Genomic DNA, 26,427 nt, shown 5'->3' with positions numbered 1-26,427 from the left:
AAGAGGATGGTGAATGATGTGTGAACAGGTGGGAAAGTTACATCAAGACCAGCTGAGGTGCTAGGAACAGAAATTAGTGAAATGAGAGTTTCAAAGGCTAAGGACAAAGAGGAAAAAGGTGTTTTCTAAGGAGAGCAATTACAGAAACCCTGCTGGGTGCATTACACTGTCTTAGGTATTCTGCAATAGATAATGGCTGAAGATAAAAGGAGAGAAGTGAAAGCCTGGGGAGCAGTGGACCAGAAAGCCTCAACCATAGGGGCAGGGAGAACCTGGGGAGGGAAGGGAAGGATGATGCAGGCAGGGAAATCCACAAAAACGCTCAGGCACTTTTCCAGCAATGCTTACCTGCTACCAGGCAACCCACACATGCTTCGTCTAACTGTTCAGGAACTCGGTGCCCATAAGAATCACAGTTTTGCTTGCAGCATCCATTACCTGCCAATTTACATTTCCCAGACACATGCAGCATTGGTGCCTATGGGCCACTGGCAGCTTTATTCTCTGATATGGAACCTAAACTTGTCATGTTGGGAACCTTAATTTTTAGTATCGTGATGCCATTAGACAGGAAGGGAAGAAGGATTGTCATAAGTGAGAACATGGTCAGGGAGATTTGAAATGTATGGAAGAGAAGACACAGAAAATCATGTACTGAAAGAAACCAAAATAAAAGAAACAACTAGAAATAAAAACAATAGAGTATAAAAGTGATCGAATAAACCAGTGAATTAAATTATGCAGCCAAAATACTACCAAAAAGACCACATGGATTTATATAGTAGACAAGCTAGTTTAAATTCAGAATTTCTCTTCAATTAAAAATGTTAGAGTATTTTTTTGTTCCATTTTGTAAAAAAAAGTAGAAATTTTGAACTATCATATAGGAGAGGTATTTAAAAATGTATTTCAGGGGATAAAATCTAAACATGTTTAATAGAAAATTGGAACATTTAATGTTGATTTAAGAAAGCCTTTCAGAATAGATTGTTAAATGACTGCATTTAAACCCACCGCAGCTTCATTTTAATTTCTTCAAAATAATGCTTTTAAAATAACTTCATCGTAATACAGTTTTGTTTCCATTTCATATTTATCTTTTTTCAAAAAAAGTTGTATTTGCATTGTTTCTATTTTATTTTTCATTTTGCAGTGGTTAAAAATGTTTTTTATTCTAGACATTAGCTTTTTAATATTCTGTTTATCTTAGTTTCTTTTTGAAAGTGTTTTTTTTTTGATATTACAATGAAATATACCAAAAAAGAAAATTTGACAAGCACTCAGGATCTTTATAAAAATAACAAAACTTACCTTCATTTTAAATTATTAAAATAAAATGATATAGGCAGGGAATTTAGGCTTCTTTTTTGTTACTTCTTTTCTTCAGTTTCCTTTTTCTGGGGGAACATGTGAAGATACCACACAATGGTTGAGACAAACTGGATGTGCCTGAGAAATGGAGATATTCAAGAGTAAACAGTGCAAGACCAGCTATTTTAGTATGTCAGGTACAATAACAGCCTAAGTTCAGAGGGTAAAGGAAATTGCTTCACTTGCTTAAAGCAAGTGTGTGCGGATACACCTCTGGGTGTGTCTGGAAGTTGTTGAATATGTCATACTTGGTAATATATTTTATGGAAACCGAAAGACATCCAGTCAAGGAGGCTATGGTGCAGAATCTCTATTACTGTGTTCCTTAGCTGCTGATGGCCAAACAGAGGTTTTTAAAACTATTTTTTTCGTCTTTCATTATATCATGCATTGTTCTCATGAAGGTTTCATGGGCTGGAAGCTGTAGAAATCCATGTCTTCTTCAATAAATCCCTTAAAATAATATTGGTTACAATATCACACTATAAATCAAGAGAGATTTCCTAAGTTGAAAATAGTATAAAGAGCTTTAAATTTTTACCATCCCAGATATTTCATCATTTATTCATATTACATCAAGTTACAGCTGGAATCGTACATTATACAGAAGGACCATTTGGGAGAACAAAAAAAAACACAAAATTCAGTTGGAATAGACCTATTGAATAGCGTCACTTTAGGTGAGAAAAAAAACAGAACAGAAAGTTTCCATGCTTCAGCAATAATTCTTCATTCTCAGCTCTTGCCTGGGACTCTGTAAACACTGGAGAAAAAACTTGTAAAGATAATCCAGTCTTCTTTCACCCTTTGATTTTTTTTCTTCTTTCATTGTGCTCTAATTCATGAGTGAAGAATTCAGTGTAATAAATTAAACAGAAGACCACTTTCAAACATATAATCTCTTCTTAAAACAAATGAGGTAATCCAATTGGGTTAATTTGTTTCATAAATTCATTTTTTTCGGCAATATAACAAAATATACGAAACACTGCATTCAATTGGATTGTGCTCCATTAGATCAATTAAGTGAATATAACTCAATAATAACATGACAGAATAAAGACAAATATTGAAAAGTGATGAGCTTTTACTTTGCCAATTTCATGAAGAGGTGAAAATTCATATGACAAAGAACATAGTTTGTATTAGGCAAAATTGCCTTTTTTGAATTGTCAGTTTAATATAGGGAGGCAAAGACATTTAAAGATATCTTTTATATGAGTCTTACAGATCTATTTGGGCTGGAGAGAGCAATAAAAAGGAATGTCTCAATATATGATGTCCCACAGGCACGTGTATAGTGCCATAATCTCACTATATCTGTTAATGGTCAAAATCCTAATGGCACTAATGTGAATATTGCCCATTTCTTAAATAATTACTTTTAACAGAATAATTGCTCCTCTCTGTTGTCCTGTATCTACAAGTTCAGGAGCTCCATTTTGACAAATATATGAACTTACTCTCCTAGCTTTATACTGGAACACCATGAAGACGACAGGACTCTCGAACCTCTAGCAATGATCAGCAGGAAATATCAATATGCTCACAGCATTGCTTTGGTTTTTCAGACCTTCCTGATTTTCCAGAGTCACTTCACCTCTCAGAATCTTTAGTCTGTAATACTCGGGTGAAAATCTCTAAGAAATAGTTTTGTTGGTTTTTTCCATTTCAGTTCCTGGCACTATCACTTCTCTTCACAGATAACATTGAAGCATGGTTTTCAAAACTATTCTTAGCATTTCTTATTTCTGGAAACTAAGCTGAAAAAACTGGAGTCAAACACTTCTGAACTTTTACAAAAAATTGAAGTTTTTTACTTTAGTATTAGAAATGGTTAAATGTTTGATGATTTTTTTCCTGTGCACCCATGAAATTACTACTTCTTAAAGGCTCTTATGACAGTTAATAACTGCTAATAGAGACTGCCCACATCTCCTCTACAAACAAAACAGGGCTGGTGGATATCAGTTTGCACAAATTATTTGGTCCAAGCTATGTAACCCTCTAATCAATGAGAAATTATCTATGGAACTTCAATTATAAATCGTACCTCACCAAGTGGGGAACATAGTTTTTCAGAAAGCGAATATATATTTTTTTTTGCTGGTAAGCTGGTGATTGAGAAAGCTGACAAGGAAATATGAATTCCAAATTAACCATATGATGACAAAACACAGAGTTCACACCTCACTATAACATGCGAATGTAAGTGCCTACATCTTTTTGTTTCAGTTCCATCACTTTAAATGCTTATTTTCTTGTTCTTTTCAACTCAATAGGTTAGAATATCAAAGACTGAAATTTTCAAACTTACATTTGACATTTCCCACTGGGCGGAGTTTATTCCTTCTATTTACTTATGTCAACCAGGTTTCAGTCTCATGCTGAGCAATTGCTTTACTAATGCTTTGCACAGTGGTTACTCCAATATTTATGCAACACATGAAGGAAATATACTTACATTTCACTGCAGACAATTGAATAAGTTCTATACCATTTCCCCAGTGAACAGAGTCACTTCCAAACACTTTCAATTATTCATGTCCTAATTTGCAAATATTGCAAGGGGTTCTCATCTGGCAATGCATGCTAGTCTTGTAGCTGAGGAGAAAGAGTTAAATAATTCCTTCCATGTATAACAGATATACGATAAAGAATGATTCTGTTCTCTCAATACTTCATGTTTAGTGCCAGCTCCTGATTAATTTAGAAATCAATGCTAATCCATAAACATATATAATTTTTCTTTCCTTTGTTACAGCTGAAATATTCTGATACTTTGTACGCTCTTGTGTTTTGAAATGCATGGTGGTTTAGTCCTAAATAAGATGGAAAAATCCTGGGAAAGTAATATAATAAGGTATGCAATATCTTGCCTCTGCCCTCTAAAATGTGGATAAAAGCATTTTGAGGAATTTGAAATTGTCAGATAGGAAAACCAAGGTCCTGATTGGCAGACTCATTGTTTAGGTAGTCCTTATTCATACAAACAGTTTCATTTAAATTTTGTTGCATTAGGCACTAATACATAATGTATACTTTATTACTTTTCAGTTGTGTTCTTTTTGTTGTGACAGGCAGAATGCTTGATTTGATTCCTAGGTAATGCATTAAACATTAATTAGAATTCTATACATAATTAAGGTAAATGTGCAGTTAACTGATACAGACTATTATGTGCATAAGCAAAATAGATATATATATAAAATGGAAGTATTACTTCTTAAATCTAAGCTGGCATCAAGCTAGGAGGAACTACAAACATGCTTGAGGAGAGAATTAAAAGACAAAACAATCTTGAGAAACTGGAGAAGTTATTAGGAAAAAAAATGCAATTCACTAAGGAGAAACACCAGGCTTTTACATACAGGTAGGGACAATCAGGTCCAAAAATATAAAATGGGAATTATACATCTGGGCAACCAAACTGCAAAAGCAGGTCTGGAGATGAAGATGGATCCAAACTGATCATGACTGAGTAGTGTTACACTGTGGTAAACAGGCGTAGGGGTATTGTCAATGTGTCAAGCTGTCCTTCTGCTCAAGGCATTATTGATAAGGCTTCAGTTAGAATATTTTGTTCAGATTTTGCTGCTATGCTGTAAGTAAGAAATGGGCCACTGAGAAAGTCCTGAGAAGACAACAAGAGCCAATACTGGTCTGACCTATAAGACAGACTGAAGAAGTTGTAATTTAGGGAGGAGAGCCTGGTGACTACTGTTTCAACTATGTAAAAAAGAGCTTTGTTGGGAAAGGGAAAATCCAGCTATTAAAGTAAAAGGCTTCATCTGTAGCAAGTGAGGTTTATAGCAGACATCAGGAAAACTTTCTGGAATGGAATATTATGAAAGCTAGGAAATGCGGAAACAGAAATTTTTAGGAACAACTTTGATTAACTGCTGTCAGAAATGGTTTATGGAGTGCTGATCCCACCTTTGGCTAGAAGATGAACCACATCTGCCCAGAGGTCCTCCCAGCCTCTCACTCTCTGATTGTATCTAATAGTCTTACCTCACTGAGCATTTTTTTTTTTTCTTTTCTTCTCTTTTCCCTCCTCCAAATTTTATTTCTACAACTGGCAGTTTCCTAGGCACAAAGATTAACAGTGGAGACTCCTGGGGGTTTGATTTTCAGAAAACAACATGATGAATTGTCAGCCCCATGAAGCGGTTTATAATTTACATAATTTCTTTTCCACTTAAAATATAGGCTTTTAGATAGCTTAAAGATGAAAATAATTAATACCTTAAAAGCTGAAGGAATGGGGTGAAGGAGTGCCTAACTGGATCTCTGCTTTAGCAACCTGCATGATCAATGCTTCAGAATAGAAAATATTCAGAAAAATCTTATGAAGTGTTTTGATACAGTTAGGTAACATCACTATCTGTGGCAATGACTATGCTACAGTATACAGAAAGAAATTTATGATTCAATAATTAATGAGTCTACAGACTTAAATCACTTACACATTATCACTTGTCCATGCGTTCCTTCACAGAAAATACAATTATATTTATTGCATGAAAATTAAAAAAATATCTGTTGCTATGCCTGAGAGCTTCATCTTGCATTTCAAAATTTATCTTTATACACATTTTTTATCACTTTACACAGATGAGATGAATCAAACTGGAAGTAGCTGCTCATCAGTTTCATAGTAACTATAATAGTCATGATATTTTCTCACTGTTCTGAAAAGATGGGAAAATTTTAAAGTAGTTTTATTACAACTGGAATATTTGATGAAGAATATGACATGCATTTCCAACAGCAATCCTCATCAAGACTAACTGGCTTTTAGTTATATGTCAAACTTTTGATACAAATAATTTAAAATAGAAAATTGTGGAACAGTATGAAAAGGTCTGTGTGAAAATGTCTTCATTTAAGACAGTTTGGCCAAGCATGGGTATTTACCGTACATTAATTGTAATGTGTCCCTTCTTGGTTGATGAATAGTCTTGCTTGCTAACAGTTTTCTTAATCTGTCATTTCTATCATTTATGAACTTGAACAAAGGACATAATAAAAAAAACCTCACACCTGATTTTTTCTCTGCAGTTGCGTTACTGCATTTCCATTTACTTCATTATTTGACAGAGGAGAATGGATTAGTTTTATACTGTCCCAGTCATACATTCTGAAACAAAATCTCAAGCTGTTTCATTGCTTCTGAGTAGAAACGGTTTGGAATTTTTTCTTCATAGGAAATTTTGAAAGTTCACTCAGAAAACATTGTAGATATCAGGACTTCTCACTTAATAGAAATTCCATTTTCTCATCTTCTATCACAAAACATTCTTTTTTTTAAAGTGTAGGCAATGTTCTTTATCTTATATTTACATCAGTTAAAACCTGGCCTAAGAAAAAAAAAGAAAGAAAACTAACAACATCACATATGAGTTATTTTTCGGTCAAAAGATATTTCCTCTTCTAAAAAGCCCTGTACCTTAGGATTCTTGTCTTGCATAGTGAGGTCTTTTCTCTTTTTACAATTTATTTTCTTAGCTATTCTACGCAAATAAAACTATTGCTGTGATAAAGAAAGTATAAACAGAACTGAGAAAATGGAAACAAAGATAGACAAAGGGTTTACAAAGGAAAAAGACATTGGTGTAAAAAATTAAGATTTCTGTGAAATTAATTTTTTTCAGTTGAGAATCTACGCTCAAATTTACAACAGTCTTGGTCCGTATTAAGTGAATGAATGTGACTTCAGGACATACAGGGGACAATAACCCCAGGAATGGAGGTTTAGCTCCAGTGGAGAGAATCCTTTTATCCAATGAAACAGTGATCAAGATGGTTTTACTAGAAAGCAGAGGAAGCTGAAGTTGGGTGGGAAATCCAGTTGCTATGCCACAAAGTTTTAAAACAGAATTTACATGGAAAAGAAAGTAAAGACAAAGATTAAAAATACTGCATAAATATAAGTTGAAGAACTATGTTGCATATAAAATATAGCATCAACAAATGTTCATGAAAGCAGGTATAAAACACATCTGTGGCAGTAAACTACATCCAATGCCAAAAGAGTCTTTCAGATTATAACTAACAATTAGAACATTATTTTAATTAATACATATTAAACTACCATATCATTAATATTTCAGTTAAAAAGTCACATTTCATAGAATGGGTGACTTTAGTCATCCACCCAGAGGACAATAAGTAATGGACTAAAGCTACAGTGATGTTTGCAATAAACAGGTAGGCTTAGCTCCCTGCTTCAAAGATTTGTATTCACTAAACATAGGGAGGTTTAAATTATGCATTTTTCATTTTTTTTTAAAAAAAAGTTGATACTCTTCAAACATAGCTACTGTTAGAACTTAAGAAAAAGAATATCATTTTTGATACATTAAGGTTTACGTGAAAATTTTGTCTATTCTGGGATGACTTTGTATTCAGAAATTATATTTTTCTGTAAGCTTTTGAGACAACTACTTTTTACTCCTTTTTGATGAAGGGAATTATTTCATGCAAAACCGCCATCAATTATTACAATTTTCTTTGACAATATTATGAGGAATTTTTCAGGAAAATATTAAGAACTGTAAAAGTTCTTCATCTTCAATTTAATCCAATAACTGCATTTGCTCAGAGCAGAACAAAAGTTAGAAGTCCTTCCACACAGTGCAACAGTGTTACAAGGACCTGAGTAGGCAAGGGACTCATATATACTCTGCTGCTTTCATTTTGACTTGTGCACTTCCTTGTTCTTTGTGATGGCTGTTCTTTTCCTATGGTGGTGTGAAATTTTGATTCAAATGATGTTCACTGTATAACTCCTGTTATTCTCAATAGAGAAGAAATTTTTCTGACTCAAAATGTGATCTATCCTTTTGCTTTCACTTTTCCATTTGCTCATTGGCATTTTTCTCTGTTGCCTTATTGAGGATGCTGCTATTAACCAACTCCTGGCTTCACTGCTCCCCTGAGTACCATGTTCCACTGCACATTGGTGTTTGAATTCTCTATATACCTACTCTACAAATTATTTTAGCATATGCTTAGTAGTTCCTGAAAAAGGTAAAGTTGAGGCCTTATTTCCATACCAAATTCTTCTTACCTTCCTCTTCATCTTCACTTCAGTTAGTCCTTAATATGGACTGAAGTATCCCCAGACTATAGGATAATTATTTAGAGCTAAACCAGGCAAGTTAACTCTTCCACTGTTACAGGACATTGGAGACTACTATAACTTTTTCTTACATATTCTCACTGGCCAGTTTAGCTTACTTGTTTAGTAAATGGCATAAATCCAGAAAAAAGCCAGGTATGAAAATTAAGCCTACAATGATACTGACAATTTCCAAGAGATTTTGTTCCCTCTCTCCCCTGCCCCAGCATTTAAGGATTCACTATCTAAGGATATCCTGTTGCAGTACAACAAAATGACAAGTTATATATTCCAGTTTCTAGGAATTTCCAGTTATAAGAATGGCTTTAGAAAAGCCAGATATGTTCTTTAGAAGTGTCTCTAAATCAGCCATTCTTGAGAAATCTCTACTTGTTTAGAAAAACTAAAAAGTGGACACACTAGTTAGAAGAACTTATGGTAGGGTCAACAGGGACAGATTCTTGTGGCGCTTTGAAGTGCCATAGAGATCTGCAAGGTGATAAGCTTATAGAATAAGCATGGTGTTAAACCACTTAAAGAACAGTGTAACTAACCACCAGGTTGCTGAAAAAAAGATACGGCTATTTCTTGTTCCTACTTCAAGTTCTGTGAAGAAGTCTTTAACAATTTCTTTTGATCAAGTGTTATAACATAGATTTGTGGCTGATGGGAGGCAAACATTGATCCCAGGATATTTTATACTCAGTATTCAAAGAGAAGGATGCTTTCTGGCACTTGGATCATTCACCTTTTATCCTGGAAACAAATACTCCTTTGCTGCCTGAGTTCTTCAGCCTAGTGTTGTACACACCACAGGAGGCCATAGACTCTATGTATGGTTGCCTCCCAGTGCACAAATAAATGATCTGGGTTTTGTTTATTCTGCTTGTGATGATGCTAAAGCAGTTTAGTGGGTAGACAGTTTAAATTTTTGTTCTGACTTTTGGGCCTAATAATTTAAACTGGCAAATATATCCAAGCATCCTTTTTTTAAAGATGTATATAAGTTTAAGAAAATAATTTCAGGAATCAACCCAACCACAACATCACAAGACCAATAGATTTTATTTCTATATACTGATTGAAGTGTGGCTTTATCCCAAGCTGGAGGACACACAGTCTCTTAAAAGCAACTGCATTAGCTGATGAGTTTCCTGGATGCAGCTGCTCATTGCTTACTGGTTCCAGAATGCTGTTTGCATTCAAGAGATCCTGAGATTAGGTGAGATGCTCTTTCAATCTTTTAATATTGCCTGATTCAGTTTTATGGGAGTGGATTAGGGAGAGATTTCAGAAGTATTCTGCCATTAGCAGAGAGGAGGAGGTATTGTTGAGAGACAAAATGCAGATGGATCAGGAGCCTCTTCAACCAGGTAGCTGGAACTGGCAAACAAGGTGGTGTCACAGCCTCAGCTCTTTCAGGTGCACAGCAAGACAAGCCTTCTTGCACTATGAGTAACAAGTTTGTTAGTTGTTCAAAATGGAGGAGCAATACTTGTGAAAACTACAGGCCTCTTTAAATAATTAAATGTACTTCAGTGAAATATGCCAAGATTCTAGCAACAGAGTCCAAATAATTTGTAGGTAAATTAATGCATGAGGACCAACTTGAATTCATGAGGCATAGATTAATTTCAGACTCTATAATGAAAGGTTTTGTTTGAATTCAAATTGCCAGTGATATAGATGCCTGCGTGTTTGCAAATTTTTTCAAGATAAAAAGTGTTTAACAAAACTGAAAAGAATAATGAAATAAATGTTGAACATTTGGTGAGGTTTAGGTAAGTTTGTTGAAAATTTTCTTTCTTCTGCCTCCAAAAGCAGCAACTAGTATCTGCCAGGAGGTAATATGCAGTTTCTCCTGGCTAGTATTTATCAATGTGTATGTGCAAAATGGGGATGTTTCCTTCCTTTCTTTTACAACTGTGAATTTAAGTTTTCTTGCAGATTGTGTAGTATTTCTTACAGTGAAATGACAACAGTCTTAGCATCGATGGGCTTACTGGACACTTTCGTGGTCTTCAACAAAAATATTGTATTAATTCTGAGCTATGTTGCTAATTTGGAAACTGACCACATGCATTTCATTCAGTGCATCTTTAAGGGAAAATAAGTTTTGGGTTACACAACTGCAGATAGTAATTACAAATTTTCAGTTTGATTGGTCTGGTATCAGTGGTAGATAATGGCACTGCCTACTAAATATCTGTACTGCAAGCACAGACAAAATACATAAATAAATAACTTAAGTCTTCCTATGACTTTCCTGTGATAGTGGACATATATTAAAACCACGCTTTGAAACTTTTTGTTTTCACTTTGTACAGTGACATATGCACGAACACTTCCGTCAGCACAGCTAGTAATAATGTATAATTAAAATAAAACCCTCTGGACTTTGTATATAACTCTGTTATTCATGCCTTTTTCTCTCTTCAGTTCCAGTGCCATATAATATACACACTCCCCCAACGCTACTCTTGACCTATGAACCCGCTTCAGGAAATACAAGTGTTGATATAATGAGCCCTTCATGTTGCTATTCTCCTTTCATAGAATTTCTGATTCACAAATGGAAAGATTTTTTTGAGTCACAGTTGTGAAAATCAACTTTTTACTGGAATATAGTTAATTTACACTGCTTGTTTCTTTTGTAATTTTTCTGATTAGCTGTTAATGTTTTGTTTGGTGAATGCTTGGCTTGTGTGAGACAGAGGTTCTCTCAGGCTTTCAGCCTACAACATTGTAGACCCTTACTCATACCAGGACCAAATGCTATTTGGATAGACCTTCCCATTACACCTCAGAGGTGTAAAGAACGCTTTTTAAAGGATTAAAGGATCATATATGATTTGACCAGTGGTATGTTAGCACATCCATGATCTCTCTAACCGATGTTTCAGTGTTTCTTCAATTAAATGTCACTACTTCCTTGATTCATTCTGACATTTTGCCTTATTTTTTTCCAATCCTTTCGGTTGTACCTATACAGGTCCTGGCATGCAAAGCCCTCCCAGCCCAGATTCATTTTTCTTGCTATGTGTTAGCTGCCTGCTCTGATTTCTGCCACAGCCAGCTAAGTTGTCTAAAGAGAGGTGTTCTCCCAGTTGTGCCATCCAGGATGGGGCCAGTTTTGTTTTCCTCACCAGCTCTTCTGTCCCTGACCGCTATTATTATGGACTCGTGAATCCGGGAGCTCTTTGCGGTTCCACTTCTGTATGTCCCAGCTATGTTCTGGCTTCAGTCCTGGGGCAAAACTGAGCAGCACACCAGACCCACTCCTCCCCTTCCCAGCAAAATTCTTCCTCAGTGAACATATTTCCATGGAGATTAAATCTGGCGAAAGACAGCTGGTGTTTTCCAAAAAGGACCATATTTACATAAGAATCATAGAATCATAGAATCATACAGGTTGGAAAAGACCTCTAAGATCATCGTGTCCAACCGTCAACCCAACACCACCATGCCCACTACACCATGTCCCTAAGGGCCTCATCTACACGTCTTTTAAATACCTCCAGGGATGGTGACTCAACCACGTCCCTGGGCAGCCTGTTCCAAGGCCTGACCACTCTTTCAGTAAAGAAATTTCTCCTAATGTCCAATCTAAACCTCCCTTGGCACAACTTGAGGTCATTTCCTCTTGTCCTATCACTAGTTACTTGGGAGAAGAGACCAACACCCACCTCGCTACAACCTCCTTTCAGGTAGTTGTAGAGCGCGATGAGGTCTCCCCTCAGCCTCCTTTTCTCCAGGCTAAACAACCCCAGTTCCCTCAGCCGCTCCTCATAAGGCTTGTGCTCCAGTCCCTTCACCAGCTTCGTTGCCCTCCTCTGGACACGCTCCAGCACCTCCATGTCCTTCTTGTAGTGAGGGGCCCAAAACTGAACACAGCATTCAAGGTGCGGCCTCACCAGTGCCGAGTACAGGGGCACGATCACCTCCCTGCTCCTGCTGGCCACACTATTTCTGATACAGGCCAGGATGCCGTTGGCCTTCTTGGCCACCTGAGCACACTGCTGGCTCATGTTCAGCCGGCTGTCAACCAGCACCCCCAGGTCCTTTTCCTCTGGGCAGCTTTCCAGCCACTCTTCCCCAAGCCTGTAGCGTTGCCTGGGGTTGTTGTGGCCGAAGTGCAGGACCCGGCACTTGGACTTGTTGAACCTCATACAGTTGGCCTCAGCCCATCGATCCAGCCTGTCCAGGTCCCTCTGCAGAGCCTTCCTACCCTCCAGCAGATCAACACTCCCACCCAACTTGGTGTCGTCTGCAAACTTATTGAGGGAGCACTCGATCCCCTCGTCCAGATCGTTGATAAAGATATTGAACAAGACCGGCCCCAGCACTGACCCCTGGAGAACACCGCTCGTGACCGGCTGCCAGCTGGATTTAACTCCGTTGACCACAACTCTCTGGGCTTGGCCGTCCAGCCAGTTTTTTACCCAGCGAAGAGTGTACTTGTCTAGGCCGTGAGCCGCCAGCTTCTCTAGGAGAATGCTGTGGGAGACAGTGTCAAAGGCCTTACTGAAGTCCAAGTAGACCACATCCACTGCCTTTCCCTCATCCACTAGGCGGGTCACCTGGTCATAGAAGGAGGTCAGGTTGGTCAAGCAGGACCTGCCTTCCATGAACCCGTGCTGGCTGGGCCTGATCCCCTGGTTGTCCCGCACATGGCTCGTGAGCACCCTCAAAACGAACCACTCCATGATCTTTCCCGGCACCGAGGTCAGGCTGACCGGTCTGTAGTTCCCCGGGTCCTCCCTCCGGCCCTTCTTGTAGATGGGAGTCACATTGGCGAGCCTCCAGTTGTCCGGGACCTCCCCTGTTAACCAGGACTGCTGGTAAATGATGGAGAGCGGGTCGGCAAGCTCCTCCGCCAGCTCCCTCAGTACCCTCGGGTGGATCCCATCCGGCCCCATAGACTTGTGAACGTCCAGGTGGCATAGCAGGTCATTAACTTCATCCTCTTGAATTATGGGGGGGTTTATCCTGCTCGTCGTCCTTGTCTTCCAGCTCAGGGGGCTGAGTACCCTGAGGATAACCACTCTGACTACTAAAGACTGAGGCAAAGGCGGCGTTCAGTACCTCAGCCTTTTCCTCGTCCTTGGTGGCAACGTTCCCCCCCGCATCCAATAGAGGATGGAGATTCTCCTTGGCTCTCCTTTTGTCATTAACATACTTATAAAAGCATTTTTTGTTGTCTCTCACGACAGTGGCCAGGTTGAGTTCTAGCTGGGCTTTTGCCTTTCTAATTTCCTCTCTGCACGACCTAACGCGATCCCTGTACTCTTCCTGAGTTGCCTGCCTCTTTTTCCACAAGTGATAAACTCTCCTTTTTTTCCTGAGTCCCAGCCAGAGCTCCCCGTTCAGCCAGGTCGGTCTCCTTCCCCGCCTGTTCTTCTTGCGGCACATGGGGACAGCCCGCTCCTGCGCCTTTAAGACTTCCTTCTTGAAGAACGTCCAGCCTTCCTGGACCCCTTTGCCCTTCAGGACCGTCTCCCAAGGGACCCTCTCGACCAGTGTCCTGAGCAGGCCAAAGTCCGCCCGCCGGAAGTCCATGGTAGCGGTTTTGCTGGCCCCCCTCTTTACTTCACCAAGTATCGAAAATTCTACCATTTCATGGTCGCTAAGTCCAAGCCGGCCTCCGACCACTACATCTCCCACCAGCCCTTCTCTGTTTGTGAACAGCAGGTCAAGCGAGGCATCTCTCCTGGTGGGCTCGCTTACCAGCTGCGTCAGGAAGTTATCCTCCACACACTCCAGGAAAGGACCGGGATCCTGATGCTTGCAGCCCAGCAGGTAAGGAGAAGTTGTGTAGCACTTAACATATTCATGAACAGCAGTTCATCACAACTTTGAAGTATTTACTTGGAATTAATGCAGCCTTTACCTGATTTCTTACTTTGCATCCACCTCTGCAAAGGTCTGATTTCTTCCTGAATAATGCCAGTGACAACACTTACACTGAAGCAGGTAATGAAAATAAACTTCTCTCTGATGTGAATTTTTTTATAATTATATTGTTCTGATCTTGCGTGGCTCCAGAGATCTTTCTGCAGCAATTTCTCACAGCTTTGAAATTTTCTCAGCAGTCCAAGCCAAAGTTATACAACTGGGAAAGTTATACAACAAGTTATATCAATTTGGGCTTTGAACTCTTGGTCCCAGGCAGCTAAACCTCTGTGCAGGGGGGAAAAGTTACAGGGAGAAGGAGTTACAGTAAGATTCTAGCCTCTTACATAACAAAATAAGATCTATGAATTTGGAATCAAAACCCACTAAAGATGACTCCATCTTGGTCTATGAAATAATAAATTGGAAGCATGGTGAATAAGATATGCCTGTCTTTTTTAGATTCTCTTCTTCCTGGGGAAAACCTTGGCCTATTAGCATGAATAAACTCATTTTGGTCTTCTGAGTAGTCTCTTAGTTATTTGATGTATTTTACAATGAAGGTGTGAAGTTGTCTGGAATGTCACTTATCTGAAATATGATTGACTGATATCCAAGAAAATAAAATTTCTTGCTTAGTACTGTGGAAGTCAACCTGGTTTCTTGCAGCGATGGGGTTCTCCTAGGTAACTACCCACATAAAAGTAAATATTGCTCATGATTCTTGTTTGGCTCTGCGATCAAATGGTCTTACAGTTTTGTGGAGGAAGATTAAAATCCAAGTTACTGATGCCTGCTGTCTGCCTGCCCCTCCGACAGAGGTTGTGGGGACTTCTGATTCTCCTGCGTGCCAGCTCCTTTCAGCCTGGTTCACAATTGGATTAAATACCTTTCCCAGGAGTGGATGGGGGAAGCTGACCTCTATCGGGGGTGGCTGGGGGTGGCAAAAGTCCCACCATTCAATTTTAAATTGCTTCCGAAAATCTGTCAAGAGGCCTGATTTAAATTCTTTATCCCATACCCCTCCAATCTCTCTTGCCTCAGAGAATTAATGTGATAGGCCTCTGAAAGCAATTCATTAATGATTGAAAAGTCTCTAGAGGCCAGAAGTTGAAAGGCTGAATTTTTTATGTGTATAGTGAAGAAGTCAAGGTAAATAATACACATTTTTAGAGACTACTGTACATTCACCATTAGATTTTATTCACTTTGGAAAGGAAATGCCTTTCTTCTAAGTACGTAAAAAATTATAGTAGGGAAATATTAGTTGTTATTCTTTCTGTAGTTTGAGGTATGGTTTCTCTTTTTGTCTGAAAAACATTCTTCAATTCCTTGCAAAATATTTTTCAAACATCAAAAACTTTTTATTAAACAAAAATAGTAAGTGTTTGAATGAGGAAGAGGAGCAGAGAGATGTAATCTGTAGCACAGCACAGATCTCATTCTCTGAATGTTGGCAAAGCATTGCTACTCTGTGTGGGTGTGTGTGTGCAGGCACGTGCATAAATCATTTGCTCAGGTGAAAAGCTTACATTAGCAGCAGTTGTGCCAATTCACATAGCCACGAAAATCAGAGGCTGACACAAAATGGCAAATATATTGCAGCATAAAAGGTCACTTTGAAAATTTCTGACAGCCTGGAACATTAGAAGGTCAAAAATCAACAGCACATTGTCCTGTTTGGTTAGACTGTGCCACTACACTCCCTCTATGGACTCTTACTATCTAAAATAATTGCATGCTCTTTTGAAATCAGACAGCCCTTCAAAGACCGTATTTCCCATTTTAGTACAAAATGAATCAAGCATAGTGAACAGCTTCTTTTATTCCAGCAGTCCTTTTAACATGCAAATAGAGTCCTTCAGTGAACACACTTCTATTTACGCCATTAAAGATAATGTAGGAACAATTGATAATTGTCCAGTTTAGGAAACATGTACCTAAAGCTTGCCTATATTTTCACCTATGTAATAATAGAAGATCTAATAAAAAACTATTTTTCTAACTTTCCTCGTATTTCTTCCCCGTGTCTAAAACAGTGACAGAATCTCCGCTGATTACTGATGTATCAATCTCCCTATCTGTCCTGGTTTCAGCTGGGATAGGGTTAAATTTCTTCCTAGTGCTGTGTTTTGAATTTAGTATGAGGAGAATGTTGATAACACACTGATGTTTTCAGTTGTTGCTAAGTGCCCTCCTAGTCCAAGGACAGCTCCCTGCCTACTGACTGAGCTAGGTACACAAGATGGGAGGGAACATAATCAGGACAGCCAGCCCAGCTGGCTAATGGGGTATTCCATACCATGTGACGTCATGCTCAGTATATGAACGGTAAGCGTGTTCCAGGAAGTACCGATTGCTACTTGGTTATCGGTCAGCACGGGTGGTGAGCAATTGCATTGTACATCACTTATTTTGTATATTCTATCATTATTATTATTATTTTCCCTTTTCTGTTTTATTAAATTGTCTTTATCTCAACCCACGAGTTTTTCTCACTCTTACCCTTCCAATTCTCTCCCTGACCCACTGGGGAGGGATGGGGAGTGAGCAAGCAGCTGTGCGGTTTTTGGCTGCCTGCCAGATTAAACCACGACACTATCCTATCATTTATGAATTTCAGCCACACAAAACTGGGTTTTTCCCTAATTGTCTTGTTTTGGAAAGCCTTAAAATATTTTATGAGAAAAGGCACTGAAGAACAGATAGACTGGGAAAAGTCTTGTGGATCACCACTGAAAGAGAAGGAAATATAGAATATCTTTCCCTAGCTCACACTGATGCTTTATAAACAAAATAAAAACTCTTCCACAAAACATAGAGATTCCTAGAAAGTACTTTTATTTTCACTCCCAATTTCAAAAGTTGCTTTTTAAAGTAAGGATTTCTTGGAATCTGTTTTCTCATCCTTATGTTACCAGCCCATCCCTATTTCACAACACGCAGACTCTGCACCTCACAGAGACCTCTATAAATGCATCCTATTGTCTCCACAAAGACACTGAGAGATCCATGTTCAAAAGGATGTCAATGTCAAAGGACCCACAAGTCATGATCTTGGCCAAACCTTAAAACAGGTTTTATCAACATCATGACATCACACAGTACATGGAATTATGTTAGTGAGGATTATTGAAAGCTTTGCCATGAGTTTAACTGTATTTCTTAACATTTGAGAAATATGTGCATCTGGAATAGAGTTGCAAAAGATATCAAGAATAAATGGAGAAAGAGTATTTTCTGCAAAAAGGACATGAATGTTACTTCAAACATTTAAAAGCAAAATGTATTGAATTTGTGTGAATTTGTGAACAGTTTTTCTTCGTAGGGCATATCATAATAGAACATTAGTCAGATCTGAAGCAATTTACAGTTATTGTGAGTTACATTTTGGATTCAGAGACTGGACATATTTCAGTGTATTTCATCAGTCATTTTTATTAGAGCTAAAGAGGAGTATTTGACTTCTTTTTTACAAGCAGGACTGTTTAGAAAACAGAAACATATTCTTAAGCTATAAAATCAATGAGACCTTTAAAGGTGTTGTTTAGCTGTGGAAACTCTGATACAGTCACTGGGAGTCAGAAAATCTTGGCTTAATTCTCTGCTACTAAGTCATCTTACCTTAGAGCTAACCAGAAAAAGATTTTGAAAAAAGTTGGTGGAATTTTTTAAGAAAAACTTTTAATGTTATTTTGGTTATTGACATTCCCTTCTTAAAAAATGGAATCTAGATTTATAGGCAGTGAAAGGTAGAGGAGAAACATTTGCCACCTTAGTAGGCCAGGCATGGTAACTGACTATTGCATATTTTACTCCTAATCTGTAACTATGCCATCTAAAAAGCCATCTGCTGGGATGGAAACCCCTGGTCTGGATCTTGTTCCAAATCTCCCAGTGTTTGTTTTTGTCTTAAAAGACAGGGATGCAGTCACTGGGTCTGATATTGCACTATTTGTAGTAGTAGAAAGTTGTCTCAGATTCAGGTCATTGTTGCGGACAAACTTTGAATACAATAAACAGATTCTTGGTTTTATAAAAGGAGATTTTATTCTTGCAGAATAAGCCAGAGTTCTCACCTGTTTTGCTTTGTGATTTGTTCTTTCTGAGGAGAAATAATTAAAATGTTGAAAGAAATAAATCCTAGGTCTTCTCTTGAGGTTTTCTCCTTTTGGCATTTGAATCACTAACCTCTCTGTTGCTACAGACTTAAAATAAAACCCAAACCTTTTATTTCTGAAGAGAAAGTTTATGCAGAAAACTAATTCTAACCTTCTGTTCTGATTCCTGTGACAATAGTACCGTCTCTATGCAAGCAGAACTGTCTGCCAGGAAATTTCTCAGATGTCAAGAGTCAAAGTATAAATACTAGTGAATGTAAGTTTTCTGCAGACAAGAGAGCTCAGAATAATTTTGTGACCTTTCAATTAAGTCATGCATAGTATGTTTGTTTGCTCTTATCCTCTTTTTTTTTTGGCTTGTGTGTGTAAGCCAAAAACTTGGAATGCATCTAGCTGAGGAAAAGATAATATGAAGGATAATGTAAAAATTGGTTTTATGCTACTTTAAAGAACTAAAAATTACTATAACTTATGTCTGTGGCTTATATCTACAAGCAGGCTGTCACATGTTTGAATGTACTAGCTAGCACCTACCTGGCATTTTTAAAGGCTTTTGCTCTTTGCTGCTGATGGGAAAAGGCCTGTCATGTTCTTTTGTTAAAAGTAATGACAGACTTGTTCTCTGCTAAGAGGTATACATAAAATATGTACAGTAATGAAAAAAAAAATCCCTTAGGTAGTATTCCGTAATATTCTGTAATATTACCATTTCCCATAAATAAAGACCGTGATAAATTGGACACCAGAGGTAGGATACATTGTACTTAACTTTAAGGGTCTACAATGCAGGGTTTTATAACCAAGCTGAGCTCTTTTCACAGTTGGTGGAGAGGACTGAGCATTTTTGAAGAGTGATTCATCACGCCTCTTTTAGACATCCACCTTAGGGTGAGAATCATTGTGCCCTGAAAGTGGTTATCTCTCTAGCTATGAAGGCAGCATAGGATGACTCTTTCAGTGTAGACGATTATCAGCAATAGGTGCCTGCATTTCTCAGATGAATCCCAAATACAACTGTATGAGATCCCATACCACCATTTGCTGAAAGACTTTAGCTAAGGTCAGAGTGCACAGTGCTTTCCCACATATAAGACCACCTACAGGTAGCTGTAGCTTACTACCAAGAAACTGTGCACCTCAGAATAATTTAATCTCTGACTACACAGATGTCAAGCAGTAAGGCACTGGAGCTGGATCACACCCAGACTATTTCTTAACCCTGGTCCTACATTTCCTGCTGAAGGATGGATGTAGCAGCAGTCCACAACATTAGGCAGCCAGATGAAATTCAGTTACCTGCAATTCAAATTACCTTAGCAATGCAATTATCAGGAGACATGGGGTAACCTCGTGACATTGCCGCAAGGGCAGCTGACCCCACGAGACGGCTGTGCCAGGAAAGGGCCATTTCTGTCCTGGCTGAGGGTCACCCACACCCAGTTCCTCTCCGAGTGTCAGCTCAGGCTGGAGCCTTAATGTTGACTTGCATTCACACAGTGTGCCTGCAAGCAAAGTACTTACAATGAAGTACACACTCAGATCTATCATCAGAATGATGGTGTTTTCAATCTACTTGGCTTAGAGTCAAAAGAAGCGGCAAGACCCTTCCAATTTTCATCCCTTTAACTGCTGTTATTCTTACATATCCTATAGCCTTTAGAAACTATCTATTTCAAAGCATCTTCTTAACAGTCGTCTTAATAGTTTTAAGATAGATTCAATTTTTCCTCAAATCCTCACATATTGCTTATATGAGAACAAACCTATAACTTAGCTCAGGTCACTTCAGTAAAAGTAATAACTTTTTGTATGCAGAACGTGTAATCCCTTTTTGACCTCAGTTGGTTTTCAGTTATTGCTCATAAGTATTTTACAATGCTAATTGTTATGCACTTTTATTCTTCTATTACTCAGAAAAATCTGAATGAATTTTCTGAAACTTTTTTTCAAAAAATGCACCCCTAGACTGAAGCAAATTTTAGGAAGTTTCAGACCCGAAGTTAATTTGATAAACTTAATGGAATACAAAAACAGAAGTTATAATGAAAATTTTAACTATAGTTAGTGTTAAGAAAAAACGATAACAAAAGTGAAGAATACATGCACATAACTTTACTTGTCACCTTAGTTGTCAGTGAAATAAACCAGTGCTTAGATGTCAGAAAAAAGGTATTCAAGAAGCACCGTATCATGGGACTCAATGAATGATGTTTATTGACCATTTGTTACACAGAAATCTTCTAGTATTTACATGTTGTTCTAAGTGCTATAATTCAAAACAAATCTCTGTATGCTACTAAACATGGGTTAATTTTCTCCAGTGGAAAGAATTTTACCTTTCATAAACATGAAAAATTCCCGTTGGCTTCAGTGAGAGTTGGACAAACCTGCAGGATTTAGTCTTTTTGCTCATTTTAGAAAAGAAGCATAGAGCAAATCACAGAAATGTTTTCCCAATGCTAGCAATTTAAAGGTACTTTCTATTTAATCATGGGGTTCTTCTAAGGGTACATTGCCATCTTTACGTTCAAATTAATCTCTTCCAAATGGTATGCGTCCTGAGTACCCATCTTCCCACTGTGCTTGATATATCACAGTGCATCTGCTATCTCAACAAGATTAGAAGGACATCTTGCACATTCCCTATAGGTTTTCTACTTTTCTTAGCAATGCTTTTTTCTGGAAGCAGTTATTCATTCACTTGGAACCAGAAAAATTTATACCACGTTTTCACCCTGTGAGATTGGAATACCAGTTCCTGGCAGACTCAGCACTCTTTACATGAAGAAGTGCCAAGGCTCCCTTATGCAGGGTTGGGGAAGCGTTTCAATACTCAATTAATTTAATATCTTTATTGTCATATAAAGATGCACAAGATACTCCAGCATAACCAAGTTAAATAAAACTGGGAGGTTGTTGGCCACAAGAATAGTAAATGAACTGCGGTCAGCTGTAACTTTTCTTCCACATTAGTGGGAGGATGCCTGAAGCTGTCTGATCTTGCCTCAGCTTCTAAGTATTTCATTTTAGTGCCATGTTTCATTCTATGCTGCCAGGAAAGAGTCTAAGTTTTTAAATGTTTTTATTTAACTAGGCACTGAGCACATTAAGCTTAATCATTCACCCAAGGTTTTCAGGTTTACAAGGTAGGCCAGAAAAATTGGTGTAAGAGAGAAGAGGACCAAACAGGTATCTATGCTACAGAGACCTCCTGTGTGTTCTAGGAGTTTTTTTACTGAAACAGATGTGCAGAGCAATGAGATAGTGAAATTTCAGGTACCTTTTATACACTGGGAACAGTGGATCCATAGCCACATCATCCTGGAGTTCCAAATGAACTAGCACAGATCCAGCAAAAAGTAGTTTTCATAAGTCTGCCACTCAGACATGATAATAACCAACTGAAGAAGAATAATTTTTGTTAATATCTACATGTAAGAAAGGAGACTGACTTGTGTTTTACATCAGGAGGTGCTGGTTCGTTATGATCCCCGTAAAAAAAGGCAATCAGACTCTGCAAACTATAATTTAAAATGCTCCCATGTTGTGTAGAAATTAAAATCCCTCCAGGCAGTTTGCTAGTATTGCTACAGAATAAAAATCCCTTTCAGATACCAAACTAGAGACTAGCTCAGCATTTCAGGAGTGTCCTGGTTTCGGCTGGGATAGAGTTAAATTTCTTCCTAGTGCTGTGTTTTGGATTTAGTATGAGAAGAACGTTGATAACACACTGATGTTTTTGGTCGTTGCTAAGTACCCTGCTAGTCAAGGGCATTCAGCTTCCATGCTCTATCAAGCACGCAAGCAGCTGGGAGGGAGCATAGCCGGGACAGCTGGCCCAGCTGGCCAAGAGGGTATTCCATACCATGTGACGTCATGCTCAGTATATGAATGGTAGGCGTGTTCCAGGAAGTAGCGATCGCTACTTGGTTATTGGTCAGCGCAGGTGGTGAGCAATTGCATTGTGCATCACTCATTTTGTATATTCTATCTTTTTTCCCCCCTCCCTTCCTTTTCTGTTCCATTAAACTGTCTTTATCTCAACCCACAAGTTTTTCTCACTCTTACCCTTCTGATTCTCTCCCTGTCCCACTGGGAGGGGGTGTATGTGTGAGCGAGCGGCTGCGTGATGTTTGGCTGCCTGCCGGGTTAAACCACGACAAGGAGACCAAGGGAAATACTTGCATTATATGCTGAAACAAGAAACCTGTAAGAGTTGCTCAAGCAAGTGAGCTTTTATCGGTCATTCTTTGTTCAACCTGTAGGATCCAGTCACACGGCTCCACAGCATCACCACATTCAGAAGATAAAAGAATAGTGCAGAGTCGGGAGCATAAAGTAGTATGTCTTTCCTGACTGTTACAGAGGAAGAGAAACAGAGAGATGTAAGTCACAATTGCCTTCCTTCCTAGAACAAATTGAGAAAAGAAAGCACATTAACATCTTGGTTGCTTCTAGTTAAGGTCTTCCATTACGTACTATAGGTGTACTCCCACTCTTATCCAGATTTATGAGAACTTTGGTTTATTAAATGATCTGAGACAGGTTCTTCTCTGTAATTTGACAGCAGTCCCATCTTTTTCCTGGCTGCCAGGCTAACTTCATTTAACATAGAAGCTGTTCACATTTGAGATGCAAGCCACAGAATAGTACTTGTGTACAGTATTGTTTCTGATTAACAGGTGCCTTTGATTTCCCATTACCTTTAGCAGCTGAGGAGACAATGCTCTGAATATTCAACCTGATGATCCTATTCTAAATATTTGCAGATTTCACTTCCGGGTGAGAAAAAAGTTTCTCACCAGAATTCCTGAGACTCCTTTGACATAATGAAATTGTTAATTTGAGATTTCAAACATTTGAAGATACTAAGTAAACATACATTTTTGGGAGGGTGAATAAAGAAAATTACTTTTTTTTTCCCCATGGTAATGTACAAAAGCATGGCGTCCTTTATCTCTGAATTACTTGTCTTGTCTGTCAGACTATTTCCTCCTATTTTTGTAAATCCAATCATAGGGTGGCTCCAAAAGAAAGTTATACTCTTAGCTTCTTATACATATAGATATGTATTCTTATACATATAGATCTTTCTAGATATTTTCTGAGGAGCTACCTTCTGATACACCATGAACCAGAACACTCTGAGAAGAAAACCTAGAGCTCTGAAGAAACACAATAGATGATTGTCATTGCAGGAGTGAAGATCTTTCCACTGGCCACTCTCTGTGTGTCATTCAAGGTGATGTTCCTTGTATTTCTGATGGACCAATACACAATCAGTCTGTCAGTGAAGTTGGCTGTTACAATGTCAGCCTTTTGAATTTTTTGTGGGAAATAAAATAGGGACATGAAGCTTCCCAAGGAATTCCCCAAAGAAAAACAGAAGATGTCTTCGGGTCAGTTTCAGTCATTTCGATACCTGAGCTAACTGCAACCAGTTTCCCCATTTACCTGAAAGATGTTGGAGATTTCCTGCCAGGGGTTCTTCCCTTATCCATTACTGTACCATTAGATAATATCTGACAGAATCAGATTAAAATTAGCTATTACCTTCAGTTGTTCCATATTTAGTCCTTCAACATCTTGTCTATTTAGCCAGAAATTCTCAAGTGACATGAATTCAGCATGAACACTGTTTCCCAAAATGTTGTGAGAAAATGAAATCCTGCAGGGGTTTTCTGGTAAGTCAGTGTAACATTTTGAAAATCTCTGAAGGAAACACAAAGTGGGATTAAAGACAGAAGATAAAAATAGAGAAAGGCAAGGACAAAAAAGAAGGCTAAGGAAATGTAGGACATGAGCAAAAAAGTAGATTGAGATATAGTACAGCAGAACTGCAGACAAGCAAAGATTAAGCAAACTACAGACAGAAAGCAGAGGATGTCCAGTCATTATGGGATTATAGAAAAGCAAGAATTGCACAAAAGGAGCACCAGAAGCTGAAAATAAGGATGATGTTCTGATTCATTTGAGATCACTGTCAAAACTTCAGTTGATGGCAGAATTAGGCTATAAATACACAGGGGGAAAAATTATACATATATATATAAACATATATATATATGTTAAACACACACATGTATAGACATATATATATACACATGTATATATTCATATGTGTCAGGGAAAGCTGGAAAAAAATTACATATATTCTTACAGCACAGTTATAAAAATGATGCGATTATAATGGAGACACACTTGAACATACTGAAAAACAGCTTAATTGGGTACTGATAGTAGTCTGGCAGGAACAGCCTATGTGGATTTACCTTTCTCATCCAGAAGCAGTGTGGAAAAATGTCTATGAAAAGACCTTGAGTAGAGCCAATATTCTATATTTTTAGAATAGTATTCTAGTTTAAAACATGATTCAGCACCTTCAAAGTAAATAAAACACAATTTATGATTAACAGTCCTATGCCCACAGATTTCTCTTGGTCTGCACATTGATGTGCTAAATTTTCAAGTGTGAATAAAGCTTCACTTGCTTTTGCATGGAAGTTTTATCAAACAAAGATAAGAAGCAGAGTTAATTTTCTGTCAAGCGTTGCTGTACCTAGTCAGATGACCTGCCCCAAAATGGAGACACAGAAAACATACTGTTTGTAGAAAACCTGTTTGAAAGTGTATGTTGAGAAACTTGCAAGGTCTTCTTAACAAGATGAAAGGGATTTGTGCATCACTGAGTGTCTGGCAAACAGGTTATCATAAACTCGACTCTGCTGTAGTCCTGGGGTGCTGCCTTGCAGAGCTTGTCTGTGGGAGGCTGTCAGGCACCTTCGCAGGGCTTTCAGCCTTCACTCACCTCACGGGTGTCAAAGCAGCCTCCTTCTACGGCCTTCCTTTCGGCTCTGCACACGCGTGCTGTGTCTGCAGCGCAAAAAATTTGGCTGTGGAGAGATATGCAGCCTTTCCAAGAATGCCTCTTTAAAAGAAATGACTCCACATTACAATTAACAGTGAAATAAAAAATCCTCTCAAGCAGCATCCAATTTAGTTATAACAGCCTCTACAGGCAGCCTCTTCCTCGGGATGTAGTTCTGCTAGGAAATTATGCACTGTACATGTACATGATGAAGCATTTGTTCAGAGATGTTTCATATTCAAAAGATACCAGGAGAGAGCTCTGGTCAACACTGTCATATCATTGCGCTGAAAAGGAATTACACATGGGATGAAAAAGGAGTGTCATTCTGGCAGTACAAACAATTACTTTAGTGTGTTTTGCAGCAAGTCATTCAGGTATAACAGTGTGTGAAATCTACAGAAAAATAACCTTATACAAACATTAATACACAGAGTTTGTTGAAAAGCAATGATTGCAAACAAAAACAAAAACAAAAAAAGAAGCCAAAAGCAAACCAATTTGATCTAGTCATATAAGCTATTGCAGACTGCTGATTTTGTTTTCCTTTACTGTAGTTCCCAATGTTTTTCCATCCTACTGAGGTGGCTGTTATGTGTGTACTCTTCAGAGAGAAATGATAAAAGAGATTTTTTTTTTTCTGTTTGAGAAATAAAGCTTTGTTGTTTTTATGTGCTGCATTACTGGGTAGGAGTAGAAACAGACAGCAAAACAAATGTATCCTATGTATAGCCAGACCGAAATGTACTCCAGCAGGATTGAGTCTAGACCAATATGCTATACTATCTGCAAGGGAAAGCAAAAACACTGAAGACATTAAGCTTGATTTCTGAAAAAAACTTTTAAGAGCTACAATGTCCTGAAATTTCTACTTACTGTTTCTCCTTCATATTCTTGCTACTTGATATTCACCTGAAATAGCTTGAACAGTTACGTTACATCCTTGCCTTTTGTACGTACAATACACAGGGTTTTTGCATGCAATGCACACAACATACCCTCATCTGAAAGTTCCATTTTGTGTCAAGGGAGGAAAAATAGCAATTAAA

At 38.2% G+C, this 26,427-nt stretch overlaps 1 long non-coding RNA gene across 2 annotated transcripts in view; it reads left to right on the top strand.

Moving 5' to 3' along the window:
* The window catches only part of LOC142081215 (uncharacterized), a 149,610-nt gene that overhangs the window by 22,143 nt on the left and 101,040 nt on the right, over positions 1-26,427 (top strand). The window lies entirely within an intron of this gene.

The sequence above is a fragment of the Calonectris borealis genome, chromosome 1 (assembly GCF_964195595.1).
Source record: "Calonectris borealis chromosome 1, bCalBor7.hap1.2, whole genome shotgun sequence".
NCBI lineage: Eukaryota > Metazoa > Chordata > Aves > Procellariiformes > Procellariidae > Calonectris > Calonectris borealis.
Note: the sequence above shows the minus strand (reverse complement) of the source record. Positions and strands in the feature narration are given on the sequence as shown.